Source organism: Stigmatopora argus, chromosome 4 (genome assembly GCF_051989625.1).
Source record: "Stigmatopora argus isolate UIUO_Sarg chromosome 4, RoL_Sarg_1.0, whole genome shotgun sequence".
NCBI classification, from domain to species: Eukaryota; Metazoa; Chordata; class Actinopteri; order Syngnathiformes; family Syngnathidae; genus Stigmatopora; species Stigmatopora argus.
Genome location: NC_135390.1, coordinates 4,035,087 through 4,062,408, shown reverse-complemented (window position 1 = coordinate 4,062,408; position 27,322 = coordinate 4,035,087). Strand labels below are relative to the sequence as shown.

Sequence of the window (27,322 nt, the reverse complement as noted above, 5' to 3'; positions counted from 1 at the left end):
TGATTCAGATATTTCTTAGGCCAGCAGAGAAGGCCTTGAAGCCCCTGACGGCCCGCCACTGATATATATATATATATATATATATATATATATATATATATATATATATATATATATATATATATATATATATATATATATATATATATATATATATATATATATATATATATATATATATGGCTCTTCTTTAACCTTGAATGGAATATGTGGTAGAATATGTATGGGACCTCAATACAGAATCGGTATTTTATCTACCACTAATATCTAGGTGACAGTGGTGTGGGAAGGCACGCTGCTGTTTCTATGGCAATAGACTGATTATAGGCTCTGGGACAGCAGCTCTCTTTATGAGCCAGATGTTTGTGAGAGACTTTTGCAGTTATTGGCGCTCTGGATGAAGAGGAAAACAAGTCACCAAATTCAATGCCAATTATTTGTTTTACCAATTAGATGACTGCTACTTAATGCACTGTTTAGCCCTTGATGTGTCATCCGTGGTTAACGTTTACGGTGACTGTCCATCCCTGACTCTTTCAGCTAAATTCTTTATCAAATGAGGCCATTGTAATGGACATTTGGTAAATGTATACATTAATTACAAAGGTAATCTAGTTTACCCTATTATAAAAAAGTAACTTCCTGATAAAGATAAGCCTATGTAGGAGATAAAGAAAGTCAAGTTCTGTAACCTCCTATGACCTGGCGTCCACAAGTGTGGACATCACATTTTTGGTTGTCAAAGACTACAATGTTAAATTTTGGACTACAAGGGCCTGGCGTCCACTTATGATGTGGACATAATTTTTCTCAGAAACGAAATCATGTAAAAAGTTAATTCTTTGTTTTTACACTCATCTGGTCCTAATTAGCCTAAATATCAAAGAGAAAATAAAAATGCACGCCTTGCAAGAGTCTGGGTCTTAGGAGGTTAATCAACCGTTTACTATTATATCAATGATTTCTCCTCTAGATATGTCAAAACCAAATTAAGTCTGCTCTCCCTCTAACATTGTCTCCAAAACATCTTCCCTCGATTGTTGCTGTGACGTAGAATTATTTTTGTTTTTATCAATCCTGGTCATTTTTAGAAGAACTCGGTGCTGGAGCCTATCCAAGGTAACTACGGGCACCAGGCGGGGGACACCTTGAATCGGTGGCGAGCAGACCTGCCTACCTCCGTCGACCCCATTTCAGGAGTACCCTTGTCCAATTTTTGGAGTTTTTCCGGAGTGAGTGCAATTCATGCAAAATCGAGATAAAATGTAAAAAAAATAGGACAATTTTAATCGAACTGTTATTATCATGTTTTTACATAAATTGAAATATTGTGTTTTTGCAATCTATTGAAAAAGTACAGCATAATGAAAATACGTATAAAAAGTGAACAAAGTTTTAATTTGTTGACCATTTATTGGCAAATTCAAATTTCCACAACATTAATATAAGTTTTTCAGCTGGTCCCATACCCGCACTTGCATGTTGTGCAATGTGCAAATGTCAGTCCTTTTGCAGAGAGTTTCAACATGGGATATTTCATCGAATACGAACCAATAAAGTTTTGCGAGTGTCTAGGTTTCTTATTAGAACTTTCAAATTGCCATCCATTTTGCGCTTATCCCGAGCAGGCATATTGACAAGACTTACCAGTGCTGTGTACTCCACTTCCATTAGAACAGAGGTCTCAAACCGATTCCGCAAACGGCCACAGTGGGTCCTGGTCTTTGTTTCAACCTATCGACAGTTTAACCAATGAAGGGTCTTCTAAAATAAGTAGCACCTGGCTGCAATCAACTCTTTACACTTGCAAAAGGTGTTCGCTTGTTCAGTTTGGATGAAAACCTGCACCCCCTGCGGCCTTTTGTGGACCGGTTTGAGACCACTGCTTTAGAACAACCCTGGAAATGATAGGATTTGTTTCAAAACAAAAGACTGGTGGTTTAGTCAGCCTTAATAATACTTACTTCCCTTGTGGAAAAAAACGAAAATGGTAAAGTGATAGAGGCTACCTACGCAATCAATTCCGAATCGATCGCCACGCTGAAGTCGAACAAGATGAATCATTTGTCAGGACTTATAACTCGGATGATTTGCAATGCACTTACCGAATTCATCCGGTTTACAGTACAGTTGAATCAAATGCGGAAGTAAGATGCGTAGCGATGGTGTGAATTTCGAGGCCTTCTAAATTGGAAATTTGGTACTTTTCCGAAATCGTTGTGTTGTACCCTGTATTTACGCTTGAAACACAGGGAGAAATAATCACAATAGTGATTCGTTGTTGCTTCCTCAATCCAACTTTACTGGTATGAAGAAAATCTCCTGTGTTGGCCAAGGTATGCGCATCAAGGCATCAATGATCAGATACCGATATACATCCAGTCAAAACTAATGGTATGCGCATCAAGGCATCAACAATCGAATATCGATACACATCCAATCAAAACCAGTTGCACATCCCCAACATGCGATCGTCAATGGGGTGTAAATTAAACACTTTAACATGTCCCAGTTGCTTAAAAAAATATTAAGTGACATTTTTTTGGATTTCCGGAGTTTAGGGAGGTTGTCCAGAGTCCCGGATTTTGTGCTAGAGTAGACTCCGGAAATTCCGGAGTAGACTCCGGAAATTCCGGAGAAGTTGGCAGCTCTGTTGACCAGCCAATCGCAGGGCACAAGGAGACGGACAACCATTCAGCTCATCCTTTTTAGTGTTCAACTTGCCTACCCTGCATGTTTTTGGGATGTGGGAGTAAAGCTTAGTGGCTGGAAAAAAAACCACGCAAGCCTGGGGAGAACATGCAAACTCCATACAGTGAGAACCCACTTGGGAACAAACCTTTGACCCCACAACTATGAGACCGACGTGCTAACCACCCGGCCGCCAAGGCGCCATAGTTAACAATTTGTTAGAAAGTAGTAACTTTTTAAATTACATGAATCGTTGCCTCTGTCACGCAGGGTAGAAGTGAACAATAGCTTTATTCAATGTATGGTTAACAGCATGTTCATGAAATGAAAAGCCAATTTTGTTGCTTTAAGAATTCCATCAACTTACTGAATAATTATTTTATTATAATGACTTACATATTCTCTTCCGCTCAGAAAATACATGATAAACAAATTACCAGGCAGAATAGTTTTATTATTATTATTTAAATTAAACATAAAATAATATCTTATAAATGATTCAAAAGAAGGAGCAAGGTCTCACATTACTGTTTCTCTGAATGCAGGCTTAATTTATTGAGCCAAATTGAAGTTGATCACAAAAACAAAGTCACTGAGTTTGAAAAGTAGACATGCAAAGAAAGGTAGGCAGAAATGACTGATAAATCGTTGAGATGCTTGGAGAGCAAGAGAACAACATTATGAAGAAGAATTGAGGCAAAAAGGGGGGTGGGGTGGAATCAGAAAAGAGAGAGATGCTCCGATAAGTATAGCTGAGAGGAAGTGGGGCTGTCAAGATAAAGACAAACTCATACAGCGGGAAAAGGAGATTAGAGGGAAGTTTTGACATTTCGAGGAACAATGAGGTTGGAAAGGAGAGCAAATAGAGTGCCAAAGGGCAAAATGCAAAGCAGTAAAGGTTTTTTTTTCACTCCGCAGACCTGGAGGTGGTGCCCATGACCCTAAATACAGCAATTGAACTTGTCACATTGGGGAGGCAGGTCAACGAATCCAGATTACTCAGATTTTCCTTCTCTTAGGAGAGAAAGAATGCAGGCTAATAATCTAAAGCTACAATCACAGAATAAAAGTAAACATATGCTTACGTTTTCCTCCCAAGCATTCAGTTTTCACCCATTTATGTGTAAAAGGACTGAAATTTGTTCCCCTTAAAAACTCAGTACAGACGCTCCCCTACTTACGAACATTCGACTTACGAACAACGGTATATACGAACATGTCTGCAAATTGCGTTTATGTCGAAAAATGTTCGTAAGTTCGATTTTGTATTGCGCGCCTTTTTCCGAGTAGTGCTTCTTTCCGCCGCTAATACCGACGCCTGGCGCTGTGAGCGCTCAGCTCACCCAGCATCCACCTTCCTCTGCCCAGTTCGTTGCAGTGCGTACGTTGCGTAAGTGCGTGACGTATCTCCAGTGCGCAAAGAACCTTTTTCATTTTTATCATGAAATATCTCGTGCAGCCATTATTCAATATGGTTGGTGAAAAGTGAAAGGCTTCTAGTGAGGGAGGTGCAAGGAAGAGGCAAGTCATTTCATTTGAAATGAGTGGCAATAATAACGAAGCTTGATGCGCGTGATAAAGTGGTGAGCGTTGCACGCGAATACAACTTGAATCGTTCGACCGTCAGTACCATTTATAAACATAAAGATCGAGCAGCAGGACCCAAATATTGAACGTTGAACAAAGTTTGCAAATCAATTGAATGATGCCATACAGTGCTACCGCATCATTTATGATGAAAAAAGAAGAAAACTGTGCAATCGTCGTTAGATCGCTTCTTTCGGCCAGTTTCTAATACATAAATCTCTCTCTCTCTCTATACAGTACTGTACATATTCTCTCCATTTTATTAAATGTTTTTTTTAGTACAAACCAATGCGTGTTACTTATACAAGCCTTAAACATACAAATGCACTTATATAAACCTTGAATATACTTATATAGGCCTTAAACATAAATTATAATACAAAATATAGCACTGAATCAACTTACAAACAAATTCAACTTATGAACAATCGCTCGAAACCTAACTCGTTCGTAAGTAGGGGAGCGTCTGTAGTGAATCAAGTGTTTTTTGTTATTATTAAATATCATAACCACTAGTTATTTGTTACTCTGTTAGTAGGTGGTGAATTACAACCAATACAAATGTTTTTCCATTGTATTTTTGGTGTTTTTTCAGAGGCTGGGAACAAATTAATTTGCATCATGTTCATTTCTATGGGAAACGTTGATTTGAGATACGAGAAAATCGACATACAAGCACAGTCCCGGAACGTATAAAGCTCGTATCTCAAGGTATGACTGTATATTCTTCTATAAAGTGAGTTTATTGAGCATATTATGTCTGGTATATTCTTCCTCAACCATCAAGTAAAATGCCATGACAGTCTGAGACTAGTGATAACCTCCGTGACAATCGCAGACAGTAAATCAAAGGTCGCCCACACCGTAAGCCTATTGGCCAATTTTGCTGACTGAGCCAATCAGCGTTCTCTCTGTCAAGCACTTGCTCTGACAGACAAGCATCATGTAGAGACTTTCTCTCTCAATCTCTTTCACGTGCCTCCGTAATCTGATTGAAGTAGGCTATTAAAACATATTGCAGAAGTTATTATTTTGCCTGCACGTTGAGTTGGAGTTGGATTTATTTAATAAAGGGACAATACATATTAACGAGCATATACATGTTAATGAACATATATATGTAAATATATAAGATTATAGCCGAAGGCTAATTTCCATCTTTAGCCCCTTGTGCTGGTTAATTATATAATCAATAAAGCAATACAGGACAAAAGACTAGAAAGCAGAATAGAAACAACATAATGAAAAATGAGGGAAAATTATAAGAAATTATATATTAATGTCTTAAAATGAATAACAAGCACACAAAATCTAGCACGATATGCGCACACGCACTTCCCTATGACCCGATGGCGTCAGAAAGTTGTCCACATTGTAGTACATTTGAGAGTTTTACGTGTGCCCTATGTGTGTGTGAAAATATGCCGCGTTGCATTTGTATGGTTTTTATCGCTTAATAAGGGGAATTGCAATCATTAATAAGGGGAGCATTTAGCCGAGGTGGACAGGGCATGATATGCGCATGCGCATTCCCCTTTGACCCGTCCGCATCATAAAGCCGTGTATTTGTAATACATTTTAGACTTTTATGTGTGCCCTATGTGAGTAAATATGTTCCCTCTTTGTGTAAATATATGCCGTGTTGGAATTCTATGGTTTTTAATCGCTTAATAAGGGGAAATGAAATCATTAAGAAGGGGAGCATATAGCTGAGGTGGACAGGGCATGATATGCGCGCGCACATTCCCCTTTGACCCGTCGCGTCAAAAAGCCCTGTACCACCTTGCATTTGTAAGTTTTTTCTCGCTTAATAAGGGGAATTGCAATTATTAATAAGGGGAATATTTAACCGAGATTGACCGTTATGTAAGACAGTATCTTGAAACATGGATAGTGGTTGTTGTGAGACAGCCAATGAGAGCCCAGTAGAGTGTAGCGAGGTTCTAAAGCATGGGTTCTTAACCTTGTTGGAGCTAACGAACCCCACCAGTTTCATATGCGTATTTACCGAACCCTACTTTAGTGTAAAATAAAATATGATTTTTTTTCAAATTCAAGATATATAAATTCCTTTCAGCAATGTCACATGATCATCTGCAGTCAGTGGGGCATGCTATAGTGAATAGACATGATGAGTCGATGTAACTTTACCTGCACGGCAGAGGCTCCACCGAACTCCTGAGACCAAATCGAGATGACAGTGGAATTTTTTTTTTTTAAGTGAGCGGTTAAATTTTCAAGAAAATTGTACTAAACCACTGCCCCAAGTGAGGGTTGAACTCACGACCTTCAGATTATGAGACTGACGCGCTGCCTACTGCGCTATTGAGGCACATTTAGTCTGGCATTTTGGTAAAGTAAAATGGCCACTCTGGACACTCACCCCTTTTAGAAATGGCCAATAGCAATGGAGTTTAATGTGGGTGTTTACCTTCAAAGGTTAAATTCGCTAGGGCAAAAGTACCTTTGGTCGTGACTCAGTGAATTATATCATAGGTAATTCACTGAAGTAACTCTCCAGATCACAGTGGAATTAAATTGTTTTTCTGAAATGAGTGATTTCAATTTACAAGCAAATGATAACAAACTCTTACACCAAGTGAGGGTTGAAGTCATAACCTTCAAATTATAACACTGATGTGCGGCGTACTGTGCTATCGAGGCTTGGTCTAACTTCTATGTCGGAAAAAAAACCCGCAATTTCTGGTGAGTCAACGTCTGTTCAATGGTAATATTAGCCAGCAAAAGATCCTATAGTCGTGACTCAGTGAATTCCGAAAAAAAATTTAAGCGAACGGTTAAATTTTCAAGGAATTTGTTCTATACCATTGCCACAAGTGAGGGTTGAACTCACAACCTTCAGATTATGAGACTGACACTGCCTACTGTGCTATTGAGGCACATTTGCTCTAATATTTTGGTAGACTAAAATGGCTACTCTGGACACTCACCCTTTTTAGAAATGGCCAATAGCAATAGAGTTTAATGTGGGTGTTTACCTTCAAAAGTTAAATTCGCAAGTTCCTTTGGTCGTGACTCAGTGAATTACGTCATAGGTAATTCACTGAAGTAACTCTCCAGATCACAGTGGAATTAAAATGTTTTTCTGAAATGAGTGATTTCAATTTACAAGCAAATGATAACAAACTCTTACACCAAGTGAGGGTTGAAATCATAACCTTCAAAATATAACACTGATGTGCTGCCTACTGTGCTATCGAGGCTTGGTCTAACTTCTATGTTGGAGAAAAAAAACGCAATTTCTGGTGAGTCAAAGTTTGTTCAATGGTAATATTAGCAAGCAAAACATCCTATAGTCGTGACTCAGTGAATTCCGATAATTTTTTTAAGCGGACGGTTAAATTTTCAAGGAAATTGTACCAAACTATTGCCCCAAGTGAGGGTTGAACTCACGACCTTCAGATTATGAGACTGACGCGCTGCCTACTGCGCTATTGAGGCACATTCAATCTGGCATTTTGGTAAAGTAAAATGGCCACTCTGGACACTCACCCTTTTTAGAAATGGCCAATAGCAATAGAGTTTAATGTGGGTGTTTACCTTCAAAAGTTAAATTCGCAAGTTCCTTTGGTCGTGACTCAGTGAATTACGTCATAGGTAATTCACTGAAGTAACTCTCCAGATCACAGTGGAATTAAAATGTTTTTCTGAAATGAGTGATTTCAATTTACAAGCAAATGATAACAAACTCTTACACCAAGTGAGGGTTGAAATCATAACCTTCAAAATATAACACTGATGTGCTGCCTACTGTGCTATCGAGGCTTGGTCTAACTTCTATGTTGGAGAAAAAAAACGCAATTTCTGGTGAGTCAAAGTTTGTTCAATGGTAATATTAGCAAGCAAAACATCCTATAGTCGTGACTCAGTGAATTCCGATAATTTTTTTAAGCGGACGGTTAAATTTTCAAGGAAATTGTACCAAACTATTGCCCCAAGTGAGGGTTGAACTCACGACCTTCAGATTATGAGACTGACGCGCTGCCTACTGCGCTATTGAGGCACATTCAATCTGGCATTTTGGTAAAGTAAAATGGCCACTCTGGACACTCACCCTTTTTAGAAATGGCCAATAGCAATAGAGTTTAATGTGGGTGTTTACCTTCAAAAGTTAAATTCGCAAGTTCCTTTGGTCGTGACTCAGTGATACATCATAGGTAATTCACCGAAGTAACGCTCCAGATCACAGTGGAATTAAAATGTTTTTCTGAAATGAGTGATTTCAATTTACAAGCAAATGATAACAAACTCTTACACCAAGTGAGGGTTGAAATCATAACCTTCAAAATATAACACTGATGTGCTGCCTACTGTTCTATCGAGGCTTGGTCTAACTTCTATGTCGGAAAAAAAACCCAATTTCTGGTGAGTCAACGTTTGTTCAATGGTAATATTAGCAAGCAAAAGATCCTATAGTCGTGACTCAGTGAATTCCGATATTTTTTTTAAGCGGACGGTTAAATTTTCAAGGAAATTGTACCAAACTAGTGCCCCAAGGGAGGGTTGAACTCACGACCTTCAGATTATGAGACTGACGCGCTGCCTACTGCGCTATTGAGGCACATTTAATTGGCATTCTGGTAAATTAAATGGCCACTCTGGACACTCACCCTTTTTAGAAATGGCCAATAGCAATAGAGTTTAATGTGGGCGTTTACCTTCAAAGGTTAAATTCGCAAGCAAAAGTTCCTATGGTCGTGACGCAGTTGCCCCAAGTGAGGGTTGAACTCAGAACCTTCAGAACATGAGATTGATGCGCTGCCTACTGCACTACTGAGGCTCATTTGGTTCATCAATTTGGTAAAATAAACTGCCAATTCTGGACACTCACCCTTTATTTAAATGGCCAATAGCAGTAGAGATTAATGAGCGATTAGAACTGCATGTGCAGTTTACCTTAAAACGTTAAATTCGCAAGCAAAAGTTCCCATGGTTGAGACTCAGTGAATTCCAATATATAGGTAATTCACTGAAGTAACTCTTCAGATTACATTGGAATTAAATTGTTTTTTCAAAGTGAGTGATTTCAATTTACAAGGAAATCATAACAAACCATTGCAACAAATGAGGGTTGAACTAATAAGCTTCAAATTATAACACTGATATGCTGCCTACTGTGCTATAAGAGACTTGGTCTGTCTTTGTTGGAAGAAAATGCAATTTCTGGTGAGTCAACCTCTGTTCAATGGTAATATCAGAGAGCAAAACATTCTATAGTCATGAGTCAGTGAACTCCAATATAGATTATTCACTGAAGTACCCCTCAACATGACAGTGGAATTAAATTGCTTTTTGTAGTGAGTGGTTAAGTTTTGCAAGGAAATCATAATTAACCATTGCCCCAAGTGAGAGTTGAACTCACAACCTTCAGATTATGAGACTGACATGCTGCCTACTGCACTATTGAGGCACATTTGTTATAGAATTTTGGTAAACTAAAGTGGCAACTCTGGACACTCACCGTTTTTAGAAATTGCCAATAGCAGTAGACTTTAATGTGGGATTAAAACTGTGTGTGGTGTTTACCTTCAAAGGTTGAATTGGCAAGCAAAAGTTCCTATGGTGGTGACTCAGTGAATTCCAACATAGGTAATTCACTGAAGTACCTCTTCACATTCAGTAGGATTAAGTTGTTTTTCCAAAGTGAGTGATTTCAATTTACAAGCAAATGATAACAAACCATTACACCAAGTGAGGGTTGAAGTCATAACCTTTAAATTATAAAAATGATGTGCTGCCTACTGTGCTACCAAGGCTTGGTCTATCTTCTATGTCGGAAAAAAAACCCAATTTCTGGTGAGTCAACGTTTGTTCAATGGTAATATTAGCAAGCAAAACATCCTATAGTCGTGACTCAGTGAATTCCGATAATTTTTTTAAGCGGACGGTTAAATTTTCAAGGAAATTGTACCAAACTATTGCCCCAAGTGAGGGTTGAACTCACGACCTTCAGATTATGACACTGACGCGCTGCCTACTGCGCTATTGAGGCACATTTAATCTGGCATTTTGGTAAAGTAAAATGGCTACTCTGGACACTCACCCTTTTTAGAAATGGCCAATAGCAATAGAGTTTAATGTGGGTGTTTACCTTCAAAAGTTAAATTCGCAAGTTCCTTTGGTCGTGACTCAGTGAATTACATCATAGGTAATTCACTGAAGTAACTCTCTAGATTACAGTGGAATTAAAATGTTTTTCTGAAATGAGTGATTTCAATTTACAAGCAAATGATAACAAACTCTTACACCAAGTGAGGGTTGAAATCATAACCTTCAAAATATAACACTGATGTGCTGCCTACTGTTCTATCGAGGCTTGGTCTAACTTCTATGTCGGAAAAAAAACCCAATTTCTGGTGAGTCAACGTTTGTTCAATGGTAATATTAGCAAGCAAAAGATCCTATAGTCGTGACTCAGTGAATTCCGATATTTTTTTTAAGCGGACGGTTAAATTTTCAAGGAAATTGTACCAAACTAGTGCCCCAAGTGAGGGTTGAACTCACGACCTTCAGATTATGAGACTGACGCACAGCCTACTGCGCTATTGAGGCACATTTAATTGGCATTTTGGTAAATTAAATGGCCACTCAGGACACTCACCCTTTTTAGAACTGGCCAATAGCAATAGAGTTTAATGTGGGCGTTTACCTTCAAAGGTTAAATTCGCAAGCAAAAGTTCCTATGGTCGTGACGCAATTGCCCCAAGTGAGGGTTGAACTCAGAACCTTCAGAACATGAGATTGATGCGCTGCCTACTGCACTACTGAGGCTCATTTGGTTCATCAATTTGGTAAAATAAACTGCCAATTCTGGACACTCACCCTTTATTTAAATGGCCAATAGCAGTAGAGATTAACGAGCGATTAGAACTGCATGTGCAGTTTACCTTAAAACGTTAAATTCGCAAGCAAAAGTTCCCATGGTTGAGACTCAGTGAATTCCAATGTATAGGTAATTCACTGAAGTAACTCTTCAGATTACATTGGAATTAAATTGTTTTTTCAAAGTGAGTGATTTCAATTTACAAGGAAATCATAACAAACCATTGCAACAAATGAGGGTTGAACTAATAAGCTTCAAATTATAACACTGATATGCTGCCTACTGTGCTATAAGAGACTTGGTCTGTCTTTGTTGGAAGAAAATGCAATTTCTGGTGAGTCAACCTCTGTTCAATGGTAATATCAGAGAGCAAAACATTCTATAGTCATGAGTCAGTGAACTCCAATATAGATTATTCACTGAAGTACCCCTCAACATGACAGTGGAATTAAATTGCTTTTTGTAGTGAGTGGTTAAGTTTTGCAAGGAAATCATAATTAACCATTGCCCCAAGTGAGAGTTGAACTCACAACCTTCAGATTATGAGACTGACATGCCGCCTACTGCACTATTGAGGCACATTTGTTATAGAATTTTGGTAAACTAAAGTGGCAACTCTGGACACTCACCGTTTTTAGAAATTGCCAATAGCAGTAGACTTTAATGTGGGATTAAAACTGTGTGTGGTGTTTACCTTCAAAGGTTGAATTGGCAAGCAAAAGTTCCTATGGTGGTGACTCAGTGAATTCCAACATAGGTAATTCACTGAAGTAACTCTTCACATTCAGTAGGATTAAGTTGTTTTTCCAAAGTGAGTGATTTCAATTTACAAGCAAATGATAACAAACCATTACACCAAGTGAGGGTTGAAGTCATAACCTTTAAATTATAAAAATGATGTGCTGCCTACTGTGCTACCAAGGCTTGGTCTATCTTCTTTGTCGGGAAAAAAAACGCAATTTCTGGTGAGTCAACTTCTGTTCAATGGTAATATTAGCAAGCAAAATATCCTATAGTCATGACTCAGTGAATTCCAACATACGTAATTCACTGAAGTAACTCTTCACATTCAGTAGGATTAAGTTGTTTTTCCAAAGTGAGTGATTTCAATTTACAAGCAAATGATAACAAACCATTACACCAAGTGAGGGTTGAAGTCATAACCTTTAAATTATAAAAATGATGTGCTGCCTACTGTGCTACCAAGGCTTGGTCTATCTTCTTTGTCGGGAAAAAAAACGCAATTTCTGGTGAGTCAACTTCTGTTCAATGATAATATTAGCAAGCAAAATATCCTATAGTCATGACTCAGTGAATTCCAACACATTTTTTAAGTGAGTGATTACATTTGCAAGGAGATCACAATAAGCAATTGTGCCAAGTGAGGGTTGAACTCAGAACCTTTCGAACATGAGACTGACACGCTGCCTACTGCACTACTGAGGCTCATTTGTTTGGGCATTTTGGTAAAATAAAATGGCAACTCTGGACAGCCCCCTTTTTTCAGAAATGGCCAATAGCAGTAGAGTTTTATGTGGGTGTTTACCTTCAAAGGTTAAATTCGCAAGCAAAAGTTCCCATAGTTGTGACTCAGTGATTACCAACATATGGAATTTGCTGTAACTTTCCAGATTACAGTGGAGTTAAGGGTTAGGTTTTATTGAAGTGAGTGTTTTCAATTTACAAGCAAATCATAACAAACCCTTCACCAAGTCAGGGTTGTACTCATAACCTTTAAATCATAACACTCATGCGCTGTCTACTGTGCTATCGAGGTTTGGTCTGTCTTCTCCTCTCATCTCATCTCATCTCATCTCATCTCATCTCATCTCATCTCATCTCATCTCATCTCATCTCATCTCATCTCATCTCATCTCATCTCATCTCATCTCATCTCATCTCATCTCATCTCATCTCATCTCATCTCATCTCATCCCATCCCATCCCATCCCATCCCATCTCATTTTCTGAACCGCTTTATCCTCATTAGGCTCGTGTGTGTATGCATTGTACACTGCAACAATAACCAGAAATCATAAAAAATTGAAAATTGGAGTGGTTCCCCTCTGGAAGTGTTTCCCTTTGTGCTCTAATCCAATGCATGCCTGCTGATAGAGTGTCTTGATGGTGGTCTCACCACATTAACCTGGACCTGAACTAGCCCATTCAGCCCTGTCCCGCTGAGCTGGAAGAAAGAAGGGAAAAAAACCTTTCACATTGCACTGCAGAGAGGAGAGAGATTTATGGCCTGACCCGCGTTGCCTACTGGGACACTATTGACTCTGTCGCTCCTGTAATGCTCTGACACGCTTAACCAGATTGATAGCTGAGTTAGAGGGGCCAGATACTGGAGATATTTTTTTAAAGGAGGGTGAAAAAGAGATGAAACGCACACAGAAATTTAGTTTATTTTAATTGAACACAAATTGGAAGGGAGAAATTACAGTGAAATATTGCTACAACTTCCATTTTTCCAAGAAATACAATCTGGTCATGGTTTATTTCCAACCTATGTGGATTAGGAGCACAGGGGGGATGTGAATTATGAAGTACTGATAAATAAAATGTATTACTGTAGAAGCCTTAATGATGCATAGATTTTTCTCCCTCACAGCATTATCAAAGTTCATTTTTGTACGCCGCAAATTGTTACAATCTTCATGCATTTTATTTCCAAGATGGCGGAGGTCAGAGGCTCTCTCTCCTTGTGCACTCTTTTCATGTGATTTGTGTGCCTTGTCACAAGTTGTTCATCAAAACAAGACTTTAAATTCAGCTATAACTGTTTAGACTGATTAAACATCGGTTACCAGCAGCGAAGTAAGGTTTCTAGCGACTTTCACCGGGAACATAGCATACTGAAGGAGATCGCGACACTAGAGGCGCCCCCATGGTTCATGATCGGGTCGGGTTGGCGAAACAGAAGGTGTTGGGAAAGAAAACAGAAGCAAGGCTGTCGAGTGGCCCTGTTGTGCAAGATCAGGAAACAACCACTCAAACCGCCGCTGCCTGGCACATACCTCCCCAATGTCAGATTCATTGTAAACAAAACTGACGATTTGGAATTGGAGCTCGCTGCTAATCACTACGTTCGCGAATGCTCCACGCTAATAATCACAGAGACGTGGCTAAGCCCACAAATACCCGACGCTAAGGTGCAGCTAGCAGGCCGCACCCTACTTAGATCAGACAGGACATGTGACTCAGGAAAAAACAGAGATGGTGGGCTTTGCATTTATGGGAATGAGGGGTTGTGTAACAATAGCACTGTTCTGGCTAGAACTGTTCACGTCGGTGAAATGCAGACCTTTCTTTCTGCCCAGAGCGTCAACCGTTGTTATGATGACTGCTGTCTACATCCCACCGGAGGCTAAGATAAGTACCGCTCTCGCCCTACTAATGGACACAATAAACAATCACCAGAACGCCTACCCATGTGCTACGCACATAATTGCAGGAGATTTTAATCAGGCAAATCTCAAAACTGTTCTGCTAAAATTATACCAACACTTGAAATATCCAACAAGAGAGGATAAAACTCTGGATCATGTTTACTCGATCATAAAGAGCTATACCACGTTGACACTTGGGACAGTCAGATCATGTGTCTTTGTTCTTGGCCCCAGCTTACACTCCCTTTAGCCGACAATCAAAGCCACAAAGGCGATCCATTATCATATGGCCTGACGACACCCTCCCCCGACTCCAAGACTGCTTTGAACAGACACAGTGGGAAACCTTCCACCATGAGGACCTGGGAACTTTCACAGACACAGTGTATACTGTCTTACATCAAGTACTGCATGGCTACGGTCACTGTGGTGAATATCATCAAGCTGTACCCAAACCGGAAACCGTGGATGACCAGCTAGGTCCGATCACTCCTCCGGGCCCGAGATGCAGCCTTCAGATCCGGTGACAGGGCACTCTACAGCGCAGCTCGCGCCAACCCGAACAGAGGCAATAAGGCTGCCAAAGCAGACTACAAGGGGAAGATAGAAGGGCAACTTGACGACCCCCGAACAATGTGGCAGAGCATACGGACCCTCGCCAGCTACAAGGGCCGAGCTCCCGCGGAGTCAGATGTGGCACTGGCAGAGGACATGAACAACTTTTTTGCCCACTTTGAGTTCCAAGCCCACCACCCAGTCCCACCACTTCAACCTCTAGTACATCCCACACCAAATACTAAAGGCCTGTACTGACCAACTAGCACCAGTCTTCACAGACATTTTCAACGTTTCACTAGAACAAGCTGACAGACTGTCAAGAATCGGCCACCGTCATCCCAATACTCAATGAGTCACTCGCTAACAATTTGGGCGACTACCGCCCATTAGCTCTTACTAATACTCATTTGCTCTTACTAGTACTTTGAAAAATTGGTACTGTAACACATCAAATCCTGTCTTCCCCTCATCCACGACCCGCATCATTTTGCATATCAGCCGAACAGTGACCGGATGTTTTGTCGAAAGACGTTTGGTCCCCGGACGTTTGGTCGACTGGACGTTTGGTCGACTGGACGTTTGGTCGACCGGACGTTTGGTAGAACGGACGTTTAGTAGAATAGACTTTTGGTAGAACGGACATTTGGTAGCACGGGTTCGCTCGCTGTCAAATTATGACAGGGAGTTTACTGTTGAAACCAGCTCTCAAAATTATAATCATGAGAGAGAGAGAGAGTGTTTCAACAGTAAACTCTGTCATAATTTGATAGCGAGCAGTCGACCAAACGTCTGGGGACCAAACGTCCGGTCGACCAAACGTCCGGGGAGCAAACGTCCGGGGACCAAATGTCTTTCGATGAAATGTCCGAGTACCCGGCCGAACAGATCCACCGAAGATGCTCCACGCTGCACTGAGCCACCTTGAGAAAAGGGGGAGCTATGTCAGAATGCTTTTCATCGACTACAGTTCAGCCTTTAACACCATAAGGCTGGACATTCTTATCCCCAAGTTGGCCAAACTGGGGCTCCCACCTTCCACATGGTCCTAGATTAAGGACTTTCAGGTCAACTGACCCCAGCGCGTGAAGCTGGGTTGCCACCTCTCATCTGTCCGAAAGCTCAGCACCGGCTCGCCCCAAGGCTGTGTGCTGAGTCCACTACTCTACTCGCTGTACATACACGACTGCAGACCCACACTCCCTGAGAACATCATTGTGACATTTCCGGACGATACAACGGTTGTGGGGATGATTACAGGGGAGAATGAGATGGCCTACAGAGATAAGGTCCTTACACTCAGCTAGTTGTGTGGTCTCAAGAACTTGGCACTGAACATCTCCAAAACCAAAGAACTCATCCTGGATCTCCGACGGAACAAGGCTGCTCTGTCTCCCCTGTATATCAACGGTGAATGTGTGGAGCGAGTGGAGACTTTCAAATTCCTAGGGATCCACGTCTCTGCTGATCTCACTTGGGCGGCAAATACTAAAGCATTCGTCAAGAAGGCGAAGCAGAGGCTACATTTCCTGAGAGTACTCAGGAAGGAGCAACTAAACACCAACCTTCTTCTAGTCTGCCATTGAGAGCATGCTGACCTACACTGTGTCAGTCTGGCACTCAACCTGCACAGAAGCCGACAGGAAAAGATTGCAATGATTGATCCACACAGCCCAAAAGATCATCAACTGCCCCCTACCCACCCTGTCCAGCATCTACAAATCCTGACGCCTTAGAAGGGCAGAGAGCATCATAATAGACAATACGTACGCATCCCGGCTTCCACCACTTCAACCTACTGCCCTCTGGAAGGCGCTACAGAGCCATAACAGCCAGGACAGACAGACTCAAGGACAGTTTCTTCCCAAGGGCTGTCACCATACTCAACTCGAGTTCTGGACCTAGGATCTGATCAAGACTTATTACTAGTACTTATACTACTTATTTATTATGCTGACCACTTATTTATCTATTACTATTTATTGATTATTTATTTATTATTACTATACATATATTGTATTATATTGTGTTTGTTTGTTGTTGAGTCCATGGAATCAGCGAGTGGTGCGCTCTCAACAACTTGCCGCTGAATGTCACCTGGAACTCATCCTGTTCTTTAGCCGGAACAAGGCTGCTCCGCTCTGCTGATCTCACTTAGACTACATATTTATTCATTTCTTATTTACTAATTATTTATTCGTCTGTTTGCTATTGTTATTCGTGCACTACATGGTGAAAGCTTTGAATCTCATTATAATTGTATAATGACAATAAAAACATTCAATTCAATTCTATGCATCACTTGTTGTTTTCAGGTGATGGATAGGAGATATGCAGAAGGTAAATTATGTTACGCACAGTCAGAAAAACTCAAGAAGCAACTCAATGAAAAACAAGGGAACACAGAAATCAGGTACTCGGCGCAAGGTGATGGTCCTGGAAAAAAATGTGTGAAAATGAATGAATGATTGAATAAATCAATTGAAGTTGACTAACAATGTGACCCATAGATTTGGATAAGAATATTTTGCTACATGCTTTACAACCATTCATTCATTTTCTGAACTGCTTTATTTTCACAAGGTTTGCGGGGGGTGCTGGATCTTATCCCAGCTGACTTTCTGGCACGAGGCGGGGACACCCTGAATCGGTGGCCAGCCGATCGCAGGGCACGAGGAGACGGACAACCATTCACGCTCACACTCATACCTAAGGGCAATTTAGAGCAGGCGTAGGCAAATAATTCCACAAAGTGCCACAGTGGGAGCATGTTTTCGTTCCAACCCATAACAGGAAATCTATCCACAAATCTGGTAAACTGTCTGTGTGGATCGGTTGGAACAAAATCCTGCACCCACAGCAGCCCTCGAGGACCGGATTGCCCACTACTGATTTAGTGTCCAACGAGCCTACCATGCATGTATTTTTAATGTGGGAGGAAACCAGAGTTTTCGGAGAGAACATGCTAACTCCACACAGGTGGACCGACCTGGATTTTAACCCAGGACCCCCACTGTGCGGCCGACGCGCTAACCACTCATCCGCCGGGCCGCCACGCTTTACATCCAGTGAAACAAATGGGAGAAGTTAACAAAAGAAAACAAAAACAACTTCCCTAGCTGGTTTTGTTTTCATAGTTTTCAAACTAACACATTCAAGTTTTATTAAAAATACTTTTGTCCTCTCCCACTTATAATATCAAAATTACGCTCACCAGCTAAACTCGATGTACAGGCACTGCCTTGGAAATAATTTACAAACACTAGTGAAATGTTCCCACAATACGTGTTACTTCTTTGCTCATCAACGTTTGTGAAAAAACTTATATGCATACTAGGGACATATACTAATCCCTTGTTTTTCGCGGATAATGTAGCCGCGATAATCGAAAAAACGCGAAGGAGGGTCACCCCTGTTATTACTACCATACTTCATGTTTTCGCACCCATACAAAAATACAGGTAGACGAGAACAATTATCAAGAAGTGTATTTATTAAATATTACAGTTTTAAGCATATGACAAGATTTTCATGTAATAATTTGTAATATAATGTATATGGGCGGCCCAGTGGAGCGAGTGGTTAGCGCGTCGGCCTCACTGCTCTGGGGTCCTAGGCTCAAATGGAAAAGTGACGGTCAATGTGAAAAAAGGGCTGATGAATTTTACCTATTTAAGCAATGTTTGGGTGTTGTTTTTGGTAAAACATTGCAAACCAAAGTGAAAATCAGACGAAAATAAATGCTCACACAATAGCGGTGCTATTGCGTAGTTCATGCAACTAACTTCAAGCGGAAATGACTAAGCGGAAGCACTTGAGTGTGCACTGAAGAAAGTATGGATTTTTGGAATCATCAAAGAGTGTGATGCTTGAAACCACCACAAGCAAGCTAACATATTTCTGGTTAAGCATACTCATCGATAATGCTCAAAGCTTGAGTTTACACACTTAGAGAAGGTAAAGAAATTCAATCACTCGTCTATTAGGATTCGAGAGCCGTTTCTGGCCACCATGTCAACTCTCTACGATGCAGGGTTGTGACAAAAGTAGCGTGAGAATGTTAACCTAAAACAGCCACCCGTCCAAAACAAAAAAAGTTGAGTTCACACACTTAGAGAAGGTGAAGAAATTCAATCATCGATCCGACAGCCGTTTCTGGCCACCATAAAATGTCAACTCTCTACGTTGCACGGTTTGGACAAAGATAGCAAGAGAATCTTAACATACGCACACACTCACACACCCATAAATAACGCTTTATAAAGATTATAGAAAAAAATAACACTTGCCTATCCAATTGTAGTGAGACTTTACTTTTAACGTTTTTTTTGTGAAAGAAGCCTGAGTGATCCTGCTCTCAGTTCCAAATAAACCTTTGAAAACCCTAACGAAGTTACCATCGTCCCAAGGTTGGGCAAAATATTCCATAAAGGGCCGCAGCGGGTGTGGCTATTCTTTCCAACCTATAAGAGGAAACCTTTCCACCAGCCTGATATCATAGAAGTACAATCAGTGGATTGCAGTCAGGTGCTTCTTGTTTCAGCAGAAATCTCATTGATTAAACTGTCTGTGTTGGATCGGTTGGAACAAAAACCTGCACCCGCAGGGGCCCACCCTGTAAATTGATACGCTACAAAGGATGTTTGGTTTTGTTCATTTTGTTGTTGTTTTTATTTATTGACTTTTGTGTTTTCCCCTTAGATTTTTTAATGTGTGCCATATCTGTTAAAAAATCCCATATAAATCATGGGCAAACTGTATGAGTTGACAGATATCATGCTAATATCATCTTTAGATTGGGTGTGTGGGGATCAAGTGCAGGCACAGCGCAGCGCAGATCTCACACATCATCTGCCCGATGAGTGAAATAGAGATGCTAAGGTTTGAGGTTAACGGATTCATCTGTAAACACACCCTAATGTCCCAGAAAACATAAAAGTAGAAAACAGAGAAAAGAAACGGTTATACAAATGCCTTACACATACACATTAACACTTGCTAATCTGTCATGCAACAAAGAAAGGAAAGCTCGGGTTGCATTTGCATGACAAACTGGCCCTACTAGATTGATTGAAGACAAAACAATTTTAGTAGACAGGCTAACTGTGTGGTATGGTGCCTACCAACTCTGGGTGGGCCTCACGACCAGCAACTGGTGTGTGGGTGAGCATATTTGGGCTTCTGTGTGTCTGTCTGTCCATCCATCTGACACATTGATCTGCTTGTGTGTAAATGTGCATCACAGTTTAAAACATGAGGCCGTTGGGGGATATGGTTTAGTTTGATGGCAGGGAAACAGAATTCATGGGATTAGAGTTTGTCATGCTGCATCTGGGCTTGTGCATGTGCGAGTGTGAAGTCAAAAGATATGGGGTCCTTTAGAAAATGAGGAGTAGTGTGTGCATGTCAAAGCTTGTATGTAAAGAGTAATGTTTTGTTATGTTGGGGCATGTATAAGAAAACCGTGAGAAACAGAAAAATTCTACAGTCCTTTTAAGGGCAGAAGAAATGTTCTCAGGTGGCCCGGTGGTGCGAGTGGTTAGTGTGTCGGTCTCACAGCTCTGGTGTCCTGGGTTCAAATCCAGGTCATGTCCATCTGTGTGGAGTTTGCATGTTCTCCCTAGCCCTGTGTGGGTTTTCTCCAGTCTCCTCCCACATTCCAAAGACATGCATGGTAGGCTTATTGGACACTCTAAATTGCCCCAAGGCATGGGTGTGAGAGTACATGGTTGTCTGTCTCCTTGTGCCCTAGATTGGCTGGCCACCGATTCAGGGTGTACCCCCGCCTCTGGCCTGGAGTCAGCTGGGATAGGCTCCAGCACCCCCTACGATCCTAATGAGGAGAAAGCTGTTGAGAGATGAGATGAGAAACATTCTCCTCTTTTTAAAGGGGATATGAGGATACATTAACACCAAACCAATTTCCTCTATAAATGAAAGTACAGAACAAGAAGATTTTGTATTGTATACAGGACAAATGATTCGTAAGGCAGTGCCTCATGTGAGTTTATAATTACCACTCAGTGCACTATTCACCATTTCCCTGGGTTCGATTAAAATTTTACTATTCAAGTTTAATTTTATCTGAGAATACAATTAGAAACAGCAAAATAAAACTCCATTTTAAATTTGGCTGTAATGTCACTGCAGGAAAACATTACATCAGCCATGTGTCGTTTATGTTGTTTTTCATGTGGAGTTTGTTTTACACTAGTTTTGATTATTTTCTTCCACGCAGAGCTAACAATGTTTAGCTTTTTCAGTGGCCTAAGGATAACAATATTTTAAAATAATAATAGTAGATAAATCAATTTGGAATGGCCCGGTGAACGAACGAGTGGTTACTGTGTCACCCTCACCGTTCTGGGGTCGAGGGTTCGATCCCAGGTCAGTACTCACTGTGCTCTTGTGCTTGCCTGGGTTTTCTCTGGATACTCTGGTTTCCTCCCACATCCCAAAAACATGCATGGTAGGGTAGTTGAACACTCTAAATTACCCCAAAGTATAAGTTTGAGCATGTATGGTTGTTTGTCTCCTTGTGCCTTGTGATTGGCTGGCCACCAATTCAGGGTGTCCCCTGCCTGGTGTCCATAATTTGCTGGGATAGGCTCCAGGACGGCACATCAAAAATCTAGGAATACATCAAGAAAATAGCACATTGTAGCACATGAACATGATTGGGTACAAGAGCCATACTGTCGAGGCCAGATACCAAACCAAAGTAAATCCGGCTACATTCAATCTAGACCAGGGGTCACCAAACTACGGCCCGCGGGCCGGATCCGGCCCGCCGGCACATTTGGACCGGCCCTCTGAACAATACCAGAGACGCTATCGTTTTTTTTTTTTGGGATGCAGCCCGCCGGCACATTTGGACCGGCCCTCTGAACAATACCAGAGACGCTATCGGATTTATTTTCCTATTTGGCCTTGAAGACTGGGACGTTTTAATCTTGTGTTTGGTTCATTGCACCCCTGCTGAGCCCACAAATCATCCCAGTGAAGCGGGCCTTCGCATTGCTCCTTTGGTGACACGCGCGGGGAGAGTGTTTGCCTTTGATGCATGCGGGCATTCCACCGTTGCATGCGTGAGCAGAGTGTTAGCGAGACATCTGGACGATCGCAGGTGAGGGCGGAGCCCTGGTACCATCGCTATTGCGATGCTATTCAAGCATATAAAAACTGTGCAACCTGAACCTGTTTGAGAACGGAATAATGGCGAAAAGGTTAGTTAAGAGAAAAATTGATTCAGAATGCAGGGTATTTAACCTGCAGTGGACAAACGATTATTTTTTTGTTCAATGCAAAGAAAAGGCTGTTTGTCTCATCTGTCAAGAGACGGTGGCAGTATTCAAAGAATACAATCTTCGCCGGCACTACGAATCCCGTCACAAGGACAAGTACGATAGCGTGCAAGGCCAAATACGAGCAGACAAACTCTCAAAGCTAAAAGTTGGACTATTATCTCAGCAGACTACATTTCTACGCCAAGCTCAGCTGAACCAGGCATCCGTTCGGGCCAGCTTTCGGGTTGCTAAACTGATAGCAAGCAACAGTAAGCCTTTCACTGACAGAGAGTTTTTTAAGAAATGTATGGATGTTGTCGTGGAGGAAGTGTGTCCCGAGAAGAAAGATGCATTTAATGCCGTAAGTCTGTCGGCGAGTACAATCACCAGACGCGTTGAAGAAATCGGGAATAATGTCTATGCCCAGCTGCAGCAGAAGACGAAAGAATTTGACTTTTTTTCATTAGCACTGGATGAAAGCACGGACGTGCAAGACACAGCGCAACTGCTCATTTTTATTCGTGGAGTTAGCGCAAACTTTGAGATATGCGAGGATCTGGCAGCCCTCCAAAGTCTCAAAGGGACCACAACGGGAGAGGATATTTTTGACAAAGTGTGCCAAACCATGGAGAAGTTGGACCTGGACTGGTCAAAGCTGGCTAGCATCACGACTGACGGGGCTCCTAGCATGGTGGGCGAAACTCGCGGTTTAATAGGACGCATGAACCGTGAGTTGGAAAAAAGGGGTCTCACCGCCCCGCTACGAGTCCACTGCCTAATTCACCAGCAAGCACTGTGCTGCAAAGTGTTGACGTGGGATTCTGTAATGAAGGTTGTGGTGTCGTGCATAAACTTCATCAGGGCAAAGGGACTTAAACACAGGCAGTTCCAAGAATTCCTGTCTGAACTGGAGTCTACGCACGGAGTACTGTGTACTACACAGAGGTCCGATGGCTGAGCCGGGGCAGAGTTTTGAGGCGTTTTTACGAGCTTCTACCCGAAATTAACGCATTTCTTCATTTAAAAGACAAAACGGTCCCAGAGCTGATCAACCCAGAATGGAAATGGCACCTCGCATTTTTAACAGACGTGACAGAAATACTTAACCCCCTTAACTTGCAGCTACAAGACGAAGGGAAACTCATTTGCGACATGTATTCACACATAAAAGCATTTGAGGTGAAATTAGCGCTGCTTTTGGAACAAGTGAAAAAGCGCAACTTTGTCCATCTTCCTGCTACCCAAAACCTGTCGACAGAGAACCCAGCGGTCCCGTTCCCAGCTGAAAAGTGCGTGGAAGCACTGGAAATGCTGAAGGCGGAGTTCGGTGTGCGATTCACTGAACTACATGTTCATGCAAAAGAAATCCGTCTTTTTCAGAACCCCTTTGTTGCAGACATTGATGAAGCCCAGCCTTCATATCAGTTTGAGTTGGCTGAGTTACAGAACTGTGATGTTCTGAAAGACGCATTCAAGCTCAACAGTCTCATTGACTTCTATGCCTCCCTCCCAAACGACACATATCCAAACATCAAAAAACATGCAATGAAAATGTCCTCAGTTTTTGGCAGCACGTATATCTGCGAGAAAACCTTTTCTCGCATGAAACTGCTGAAAACGCCGATGAGATCAAGATTGACAGATGAACATTTGCATCAGTGCTTGAGACTGGCTGTAACTAGAATGGGACCTGATATTCAACTTCTCACCAGCCAGATGCAGGCCCACAGTTCACACTGATGAACAGACATAGGTAAGCTCACTTTTCTGATTTGAATGAGTCATTCTGAGCATAAACAAATATAATCATAATAAAATCTACTGGGATAAAATCCATCTTTACAACCATACTGGTAGTGAAATGTATTGTGCTGTGTAGGTGCGGTTTCACTTAGTTCAGTTTCTCAACCTGCTTCCTTTGTGGTTTTCACAGGGAAGTTGATGAGAGAGCTGCAAACAGCGGTGTCTACAAGCCTATTGGAACAAAAGGATTATAAGGAAGAAACACAAGAACTTTAGGAGACTGCTCATATGTGTCAGAGAGATTCTGCTCTGACAACTGAGCTGAACTTTTATCTGTTAAAATTGTGCATGGCACAACAGAAAGTTAATGTTCCATGGCTTTTTTTCTATGAAGAACCCAGAGAGAGTTATTTAGTTCTTATTTATTTCATAAATAGTGTTATTTATTTCCTGTTTTTTATGTGAAGAACTCAGAGAGGGTTATTTAGTTATTATTTATTTCATTAATAGTGTTATTATTTGTTTTCTGACTTTTTTTCTGTAAAGAACCTGGAAAGGGTTATTTGGTTATGTGTGGCTTTCTGGAAAACAATAAAAAAAAATTAAGCTCCCCTACGATCGTCACACTTTTTCTGTTACAAACTGACACCGGCCCCCCATCAGAGAAGGGAAAAGTTATGTGGCCCTCACAGGAAAAAGTTTGGGGACCCCTGATCTAGACTCTTAATATGTACTCCACCTCTTAACAAACTCTTTTCACTCAATAGTGTTTTGTGCCCTTTCACATATATCTATTGACAAAACACAACAAAACAAAAACAGAAATAATATTCAACAAATTTTATATTTATGATTGTGTTTTTAAAAATGTGTTAGTTATAGCAGTACCATACTGATTTAATCAAACTTGAATTCATCATGATGGATAAGTTGAGATGACATTGGTGAACAGTAAAATCGGTTTTGTCTTAACTTGGAGGACTTGCCTGTGACTTGACATGGACTACATTTGCGTGTGTTTATGCGAGTCTGATAGGGTTTAGTCTAGTCTTTTAGGTTACCTCTCAATGTCTTCTCACTTGCTGGCTGACTGAAGGTAAGTGAGAAGACGGTGAGAGGTAAGCGATCCGTTTTTTCTCTTTGTTGGCATCTGCGAGGCAAACTTTTTCTGCAGTGGCCGGGATTTGGTTGCGCTCGGGGGGTGATGCGATGTATCCATCAAGGCAGAGTGCCAAGCAGTCTGAAATTATCACTTATTTGGGCCTTTTGCCGGGAAGGCGCACTTTGTGCAGAGGCACTACCAATTTCGTCATACGCAGCTGGGTATGATGACAATTAGGCTTTTGTCGAGTCAATGATGATGACAAAGCCTATGTCTGATTATAGTCATCGCAATGACAGGTTCATTAAATATCTCAAATCTTTCCAACTACATGCCAGGGTCTGAAACCCCTACAGCTCATGTAATTAATGTGCCTACTTCTTGCCCATGTAGGAGTCCCTGATGAGATTGTATGTGTGTAAACTGTATGCTCTTCACATCACCAGTGTCGATGTGCCGGTTAATGAGTAATGTGCGTGTGTGTATGTGTGTTTGTTAGGAGTAGCCTGCTATTGTTTTTCCCGACTCTCGTTTGTCCCTCCTGCCTTGCCGTTGTGTTCGCGCAGCTGCACGTGATTCGAAATTAGTTCCTGGTGTGTCTATTTTAACCCCACTGAGTTTAATGTCATTGTCGGATCGTCTGCCTAAATTCCCTTACCATGCATCCACGCTACCTTGCTCCTCGATTCCACGTGTTTTCCCTAGTCCGGTTTGGTTTCATGTTTCATTTCACAATTCCTTGTTATTTTGTAAGGTCCCTCCTAAGTTATTAAAGTTTTGGTTATGAGCACAATTTGCCTCGTCCTCACCCACTTCCCCGCGATTGGGTCCTAATCCTTCCTACCTCGCCACGACGTCTCCCGTGGACGTAACAGTGTTGGTGTGTGTTAATGCGTATATGAGCGCGTCTATTCAAGCCTGGGTGGTAGATTTTGCCACACTGTTAGGGGACAAGGAACTGTGGCTGGAATGGCCCCCTACTGGGTGAGAAAAAGGGGGGAGAGATTAATGAGCGATGAAGATGATGATGACAAAAGGGGGTGCCGAGATTCTTCCAAAGGACTCCTTTCATGGTTGATAATAAACATGTTTATGTAATTCTGCCAACACTATTCATCAAAACAAGTTAGTTTTAGTTGTTTTTCGGGGAACGGCGTGAAATTAGGGAGGACCATTTTAGTGACAGTTTTCAGCCTATTGGTTTATATTGCAAAATTAACAGGTGCAATGTGGATTAATTATTTACAGACAATACATTAAACCATACATCGTGGTTAAATAAAGAGCAAGTAAGTGTATTTATGTAAAGGTACAAACATAAAAAGCTATCATTTTCTCTGAGTAAGTAATTACTGGGTTACATATCTGTAATGAAAGTGTTGCAAAAACAAATAAAAGAAAAAAACGCTTCAGGCCTAGGACTAGACAGGTGGGTGGTTGCTCCTGTCACCTAATCACAGGTCCAGTACCTGGTAACATAGTTAATGGCAGGTGTGACTCATCAGTCACCAGGTAGCTATTTAAGCAGCCCAGAGCTTTACCACATCGCTGAATTGACTTTAACGGTTCACTGTAAAGCAGTAGTCCCCAACCACTGGTCCGTGGACCGATACCGGTCCGAGAGCGAGAGCTACCTAGTGCCGGTCCGTCAGAGTAAAAAATATTAACGTTTTCAATCTCATCCTCCTGCTTGAAATGAGAAAAGTTGTTATAATAATAAATAATTGCTATCATGCTTGTTTTTTTTTTTTTTTTTGCTGTCCTGGGTGGTCGCCCTCCCCATTAGCCAGTCCGCGAGAAAATAGAAAAAGCTTTACCGATCCATGGTTAGAAAAAGGTTGAGGACCGCTGCTGTAAAGTACCCTCTCGCGCTACCTCCTAGTTTGCCTCACCTGATCTCCGACCACTTGTTTTGTTCCCAAGACCTTGACCACCCTTGCTCACGACCACTGTCCACGATCCCAACCACGACCACACATCTTGTACCTTCACTTTGGACCCCTCTACGGACCTCACGGCTATCGACCTCCATACTACGAAAGACGACTCCACGACACTTCTCTCCTTGTACCTTTGCCTGATCCTACACAACAGACACTCAAAATAAACAAAAATCTCTATA

At 41.4% G+C, this 27,322-nt stretch overlaps 1 long non-coding RNA gene and 7 other non-coding genes across 8 annotated transcripts; 1 reads left to right on the top strand and 7 right to left on the bottom strand.

The window, feature by feature from the left end:
* Positions 1 to 314: 314 nt before the first annotated feature.
* Positions 315 to 27,322, top strand: LOC144073722 (uncharacterized). The gene is made up of 3 exons (XR_013300162.1): positions 315 to 1,232; positions 4,874 to 4,989; positions 27,124 to 27,322. It is a non-coding gene; the product is annotated as an uncharacterized LOC144073722 (long non-coding RNA).
* On the bottom strand, positions 6,538 to 6,610 carry trnam-cau (transfer RNA methionine (anticodon CAU)). Its single transcript has one exon. It is a non-coding gene; the product is annotated as a tRNA-Met (tRNA).
* Positions 7,668 to 7,740, bottom strand: trnam-cau (transfer RNA methionine (anticodon CAU)). Its single transcript has one exon. It is a non-coding gene; the product is annotated as a tRNA-Met (tRNA).
* On the bottom strand, positions 8,230 to 8,302 carry trnam-cau (transfer RNA methionine (anticodon CAU)). Its single transcript has one exon. It is a non-coding gene; the product is annotated as a tRNA-Met (tRNA).
* Positions 8,788 to 8,860, bottom strand: trnam-cau (transfer RNA methionine (anticodon CAU)). The gene has a single exon. It is a non-coding gene; the product is annotated as a tRNA-Met (tRNA).
* Positions 9,637 to 9,709, bottom strand: trnam-cau (transfer RNA methionine (anticodon CAU)). Its single transcript has one exon. It is a non-coding gene; the product is annotated as a tRNA-Met (tRNA).
* Positions 10,219 to 10,291, bottom strand: trnam-cau (transfer RNA methionine (anticodon CAU)). Its single transcript has one exon. It is a non-coding gene; the product is annotated as a tRNA-Met (tRNA).
* trnam-cau (transfer RNA methionine (anticodon CAU)) lies at positions 10,779 to 10,851 on the bottom strand. The gene has a single exon. It is a non-coding gene; the product is annotated as a tRNA-Met (tRNA).